A 6,985-nucleotide genomic window follows, 5' to 3' on the forward strand; every position below is an offset into this window, starting at 1 on the left:
TAGTAGCCCTCTATTCAAGTCGACAGTGTGCAGCTGATGCAGAAGGTCTGGCACCAGACTTGGACACGCAACTTCTAACCAGATTCACATGTTAAAATAAACGGAATGAAATGCATTTTTTGTCAACTAGTGATATCATGGATTCGCACGTTAACCAATTCATTAAACGGGGCCATTGTTATTGTCTACTATCCTAAAAGCCAAAGATGGACCAGAAATTGTTTCTATGGTGGAACTTTTAACCTTGCCTAAATCGTGAACAAACACCTTCATGTAATGGTTGTTTCGAGTTTCTTATATAAATGTATAGAGCGCTCCCTCATTTTGGTATAGCCTTCTGAAACACAGGTGCTTGCTAACGTAAACATGAGCATGGAGAGTGAAGTCCACCGCCCGCTAGCTGATTATTCAGCCAACATCTGGGAAGATCTCTCAACTTATTTCTCAAAGTCTGAGCTTGTACGTATATTCTTTCATATTAATTGTTCAATTCAATCATTATATTTGACATCCTTAGCATATTGTGGAAACATTTTCTCATGATATTACTCCATTTCCGTATAGGGAAGTACTGAGACGCTAAAAGAAAAGCATAGTACTCTAAAGGAGGCTGTGAAGGAATCGTTTATGGCTTCAAAAGTGAATCCGACAAATAACATCAAGTTCATCGACTCTCTATGTCGCCTTGGTGTCTCGTATCACTTTGAGATAGACATTGTAGAGCAGTTGGGAAATTTATTTGACAGTCTTGATTTTGATTGGTTGATACGGCGTGATGAATGCAATTTGTACACTGTTGGGTTGCTTTTCCAAGTTTTCAGGCAGTTCGGATTCAAACTTTCCGCTGGTAATTATTTTTATTTTTATATTATTTTCATATAAATATATATGGCAAATATGTAAAATAACTAAACTACCATACAGACCGTAATCTCTTACCCTTATCCCATACTCTAAATAATAAATCAAAAACCTTAATCACCACACGGATTTTTGCTTTATCTTTTATATACATATATATATCACTACAAGAAAACAGGCGGATCCCGAGGGAAAATATCGTCGGGAATCTGTAGGGAATCAACTTTCCGCTGGTAATTATTTTCATTTTTATATTACCGACGGGCTTGTCGTCATCGTCAGAAACCCCTCGGTATTTTCCGACAAATTTTGGGCCGTCGATTTTTGGTCGGGAAATATCAATGGAATCCCGACGAGTTCTCGGGAAATGTATTCCGACCAATATATGTCGGTTTTCCCTCAGTAAATACCGACCGATTTATTTCCGTGGGGAATTCCATCGGGAACCTCCTTGTTTTCTTGTAGTGTATATATTTGTTATACGTAGAAAGCTTTAAATTATTATTTGTATTGAATGTTAATTTGTTTTTTTTATAAATATAATGTAATATTTCATTTTAACAATTAAATCGGCTGCATATATATGCTAATATATCATATTAATTATTAAAAATGCAAGCGCAAAATATGAAAAATACTTTGTGAATTAGTTAAAATATATGTTCTATGAATAACTCAAGAATATTGATTAGGCTGTATTAATTCAATATGGATATTAATTTATAAATACAATTAATTATGGATAAAATTAATTAACAGTCTATTTTTTGGGAAGATTATATTAAAGATGTAGAAGAATATGGCAACTCTCCGTGCTTTAGTTTTTGTAGCATTATACGTGGAAGTCAATCTAAAATTTTGAACATATAACTACACTGAATCCGGTTTAAACGAAAATCAAACCATTAATAATCATCTTATAAATAGTTTGGTTCATCTCGTTTCATATTAAAAACTGATAATATTATTTTTAATGTGAATTGGTAGTTACAATACCCATAATAACGTGATTTTCGTTTAGAATTATAATATATGTATTTGACATCCTGCAACTAAATTGATTTTAGTATTGTTTAGATGAATATATGAGTTATGTCTAAATTCATTAATTGCAACACCAAATGAAAACGATTTATGTAAGTTAAGATCACGTTTGATGATTACTTTAAATGACAAAATATTAACTAATGTTAAAATGTAGGATTAGTTAAGTTTTCAGTGGCATAAGTTGTAAATAATTAGGAGAGTCGAGGGTTAGGTCAAAATGGTACTTTTAACTTTAATAAGATAGATTCAGTCCCAAATATAAAATAAAAATATTCTAACTTTTAGTTAATGTTGTTTAGATTTTTTTTTCCTTTGTATGTTATTTTTTAAAACAAAAAAAATGTTTAACTGATATCGTAGAGTATTTCGCATATATAAACGATGAACACTACGTCTTGGGATGATTTTCATTAACCCAAGTTAAAATTTATACGTCTCAAGATGTGTTTGAGAAGTTCAAGGGCGAGGATGGGAAGTTTGAAGAACACTTAATAGCAGATGCAAGCAGTATATTAAGCTTGTATGAAGCTTCACAATGGAACACTCATGGTGAAGATATTATGGACGAAGCTCTCGCTTTTTCAAGCTGTCATTTAAAAGAAATCTCTTTTTAGTCTATCCCCTACCCCTATCATCTGGCCGTACGCATCAAGAATGCCCTCGAGCATCCTTACCACAAAGGCATCTCGAGGATAGAAACGAGGAAATATATCTCATACTACGAGGCAGAAGAGAAGCGTGACGCAGTTTTACTTGAGTTTGCAAAGATAGATTTTAACATGCTTCAAAAGCTGCACCGCAAAGAGCTTGCTTGCGTAACAAGGTAACTATTTGAGCCGCTCAACGCGTGTAAAAGTATGTGTGAAATGAAGTTGATATTTTTTTCCCCATTACATTTCAGGTGGTACGAAGAAATGGAAATTAAATCTAAAATAACATACACAAGGCATCGGATAGCAGAGGCGTACTTGTGGTCACTTGGGGCATATTTCGAGCCTCATTATTCTCAAGCACGAGTTAAAACAGCTATTGCACTAATCCTATTCACAATTCTTGATGATACGTATGATGCGTATGGCACAATGAAGGAACTTGAGATTTTCACAGATGCAATGGAAAAGTACTAAATTTCCAAAAATAACTAAAATTATAAACCATGTACTGTAGATTTTGAATTTTCTATATGGCTATGACTCACATGATATGGTTGGCTTTAATAGGTGGCTTCCCGCTCCGCCTAACATGATACCTGAGAGCATAAAGTACGTGTACCGTATCATGGTAGATTTCTATGATAAACTTGAAGAGGAACTTGAGAACGAAGGAAGGTCAGGCTGTGGCTTCCATCTTAAGAAATCAGTTAAGACCGCAAGAATTAATCAACCGTCAATATCATTTTGTTTCATATATATTGTCTTAAATGTTATATTTCATAATTTTGGTTTAAATGTTAAATTCATACCAGATTTTCTTGTTTATATTCAAATCTAACGAATTCTTTACAATCAGTTGAAGACAACGGCGAATGGATATATGAGAGAGGCAAAGTGGTTGAAAGAAGATTATACTGCTACATTTGACGAGTATAAAGAGAATGCGATATTGTCTTCCGGTTACTATCCCTTGATTGCCATGACATTCGCGGGAATGGGAGATGTCGCAACTGTTGATGCTTTTGAATGGTTAAGCTCAAACCCCAAAATTAGGGTAGCTTCCGAGATAATTAGTCGATTCACAGATGACATTTCTAGCTACGAGGTGAGCAATTAATATTTTATTATTCGAATTTTGTTATAAACAAACATAAATAAGCTTATAAGAAATCAACTGAAGCAAAATGAATCGAGTCAAATACATGTTTAAGGTTTGTGTATTAATTATGTGAATGATAAATTTATAAACTTTAGATTTGTATTTATACTGATCTCAAGACCAAATATTTCGTTTCTCTTTAAAAAAATATATTTACCCTAATAAAAATAATTTTCTTAGTCCCAAACAAATGTGAGTTCTTACTAGTGTACATAAATTTTAATTAAATTTCAGAATCAACGAGTTTATAAAGTCCTAACTGTATATACATCTTTATTAATTGAACACATTTGACAAATATATTATGGTTTGCAGTTTGAACAAAAAAGGGAACACGTGGCAACGGGTATTGACTGCTATATAAAGCAATTTGGTGTTTCCAAGGAACAAGCAGTGGAAGGAATAGAAACCCTTCTTTCTGATGCATGGAAGGACATGAACGAAGAGCTAATGAGGCCTCATTCATGTCCTTTCCCTCTTTTGATGCGAATTTTTAACCTATCCCGTGTCATCGATGTATTCTATCGGTACCAAGATTGTTATACCCACCCTGAGTTCCTGAAACAGCACATCGTCTTCTTGTTCATCGAAGAGATACCCATTTAAAAACATCATTGTCATTATTCCTATCTATGGAGTAATTCATCACAAACTGATGGTCAAATAAAATTCTCGACACTTAAACCGTGTCGCTCTCAACATATATACCATTTGTATTCCCTCTGTATGTGTGGTTGTAATGCTGGTAGTACATCTATTTCCATTTCTATTTCAACTTTTATTTGTATTATGTTGGTTAATCCGTTTGTATTCGAATAATTATTTGCATGAGTTGATTTCTCTTTTAATTATCAAGTGTTTTTTTAACCCAGCTGGGAATTTACGAAAAAGTTAGTTTTTAAAGTCAAATGATCACATTGAGACAAAACTAACATTAAAACTAACATTACGAAAAAGTATTTTCTGAATGTGACACAAAGCGTTTTGATGATACAAATCATAGATAAATCACGTCTATATATAATTGCAGAAGAATTATTTTCTCAATTTCTAATTTTATGAACTTTAGAAATAAGTATTAATAGATCAAAGCCAAATCCGAATATAGGTAAAAGGAGAACTTAGGTCCCTTTGGACCTTTTTCTGACTCGAAGCGTTTATTACAGTTTCATTCGATAAAGAACGAACTTTCCGCGGTTTTTACCGTAAAGTTTGATCGATGACTTATTTTAAGTTCTGGAAAAGATAAAAAATTATTACACAACTCCAAAAGTTTACATGATATATACCTTATACTTTTAAGGTTTGTTAACTTGTTTGTCCGCATAATTTTTGGAAAACATACATGAAATGTATTTTTACAAAATTGAAGATTTCATTGTAAACGGGCAAAGACATGAAAACATAAATAAGTGGTACCACTGAGGTAACTATATTTATTATGTGGTACAACTAATATTTTCTTTTTTACTGCCAAAGTACAACTATGCACAAAGTGGTACAACTCAAAAACTAGTACAACTATGCATAGCCGGCACAACTAGAAAACTGGTACAACTACTTGTTATTTTATTTAATATTGTTTTAAATGTGCATCACATTTTAAATGTGTATCATGTTTTAAACATTTTGGTTCAAACACTAATGTCGAGTAGTTTTACTAGTTGTACTATTCTTACATATTATTGTGTAGTTGAACTTGTTGCATTAGTTATATTAAAATACATCTAAATTTTTGGGTTGACCTGATGATTTATGGGGCTTACTAGTGCGCTGAGATGGAGAAGCCGTTGATGGTTCCGGGAAAAGATCGCATTAAGGGTCCGGTGGAGATGCGGTTTCTCTCTCGCAATTTCGAGCCCACTTGTTTTGGTTTGACGAAGATCCACCGTGGACACCACCGTCAAGCTTCCTCTTCTTCGCCACGACTTCACTCTTGTTTTTCACATCTCTCTTCTTCTTCACTGCGTCTTTCTTCTTCTTTGATGCATCATCTCTCTTCTTCACAGTAGAGACCTTCTTTATCTTCAACGACGGTGGTTACTTTTACTCATCGTCGACGCTCCCTCCTTTTTCTTTTTCCAGTGACTCGTGTTTTTTGGAACCATGGTTGAATATTTTTTTGGATCCGCATCTACTTTTTTGCCTTGAGAACAAAAAGATGAAGACGATTTTTTTTTCCGAAAATAGTACAACTAGTACAACTTGTAAATAAATCATTATCCAATTCTAATATTATGAAAAATATACAATTCATGTATTTGATACATGCAGGCGGGAGAAAATTAGACTAACATGTCTTATTGGTTCTACGTCATCCTTTTTTCTATCATTTTTATACGCTGAAAACAAAAAATAAAGATCACCAAATTATTGTAAAGTTGTACTAGTTATACAAGTTTGTCTTGTATCAGTTATATTGGCTATACTCAGTATATTTATACTAGTTATATTTGTTTTAGTTGTACTAATTTGATTTGTACTAGTTGTACTAGTTGGAGTTGTACTAGTTGTATTAGTTATACTTTGCGTTCTTTTTAATTTTGAATCTCGTTCGTAAAAGATGAAATTTGATTCTAGATAAGATATAATTGATTAAATATGACTATAAGTTGATCGATTTAGATCAAAAATGAGAAAATTAGTGGATGGTTGAATAAATTTTTTGATTTTGTTTTAAGGTGAAAGAACATCAAATGGAGAAAAAAAGGGGAAGAAGAAGATTAGGTTAAAGTTGGGTCGGGTTTGGGATTGGATCCGGGTCGGGTTTGGGTTTGGATCCGGATTGGAATCTGGGTAGGATTACAATGGCATAGGTTAGTAAATATCTTTAAATTATTAGATCTCATGGTATTTTCTCCTTATTTTTCATTTATTTTTAATTCATTTTTAAAGTAAAAAAACAAGAGGTCTATATCAGATTTTTTTGACCTATTGTGGTCTATTCTAGCATTTGATCCGTTTCATACACACCTCACACATCGTCTCGTCCATTCACACCTTCCCACTCAAAGATAAGTCTGCATGCGGCCTTGGAGCCTGCTAGGTGAAACATTCGCAACATGTTCCCAAAATTTTTGTAAAAAATTACGTACAGATAGGTTACAAAAAAAAATTTTAAGCCTCAAAATTTATAAAAAAAAATTTTTTACATAGACACAGCCACATGTAGGCCTGGGCATAATATCTGTAATCCAAAATCCGAATCGAACCCGAACCGAAAAACCCGATCCGTATCCGGTCCGAAATGTAAAAAATATCCGAA

General features: G+C 33.2%; 1 pseudogene; it reads left to right on the plus strand.

The window, feature by feature from the left end:
• Window positions 1–345: 345 nt before the first annotated feature.
• LOC106304444 lies at window positions 346–4,545 on the plus strand (annotated as a pseudogene).
• The last annotated feature ends 2,440 nt before the right edge of the window (window positions 4,546–6,985 follow it).

Source organism: Brassica oleracea, chromosome C7, assembly GCF_000695525.1.
Source record: "Brassica oleracea var. oleracea cultivar TO1000 chromosome C7, BOL, whole genome shotgun sequence".
Taxonomy (NCBI): domain Eukaryota; kingdom Viridiplantae; phylum Streptophyta; class Magnoliopsida; order Brassicales; family Brassicaceae; genus Brassica; species Brassica oleracea.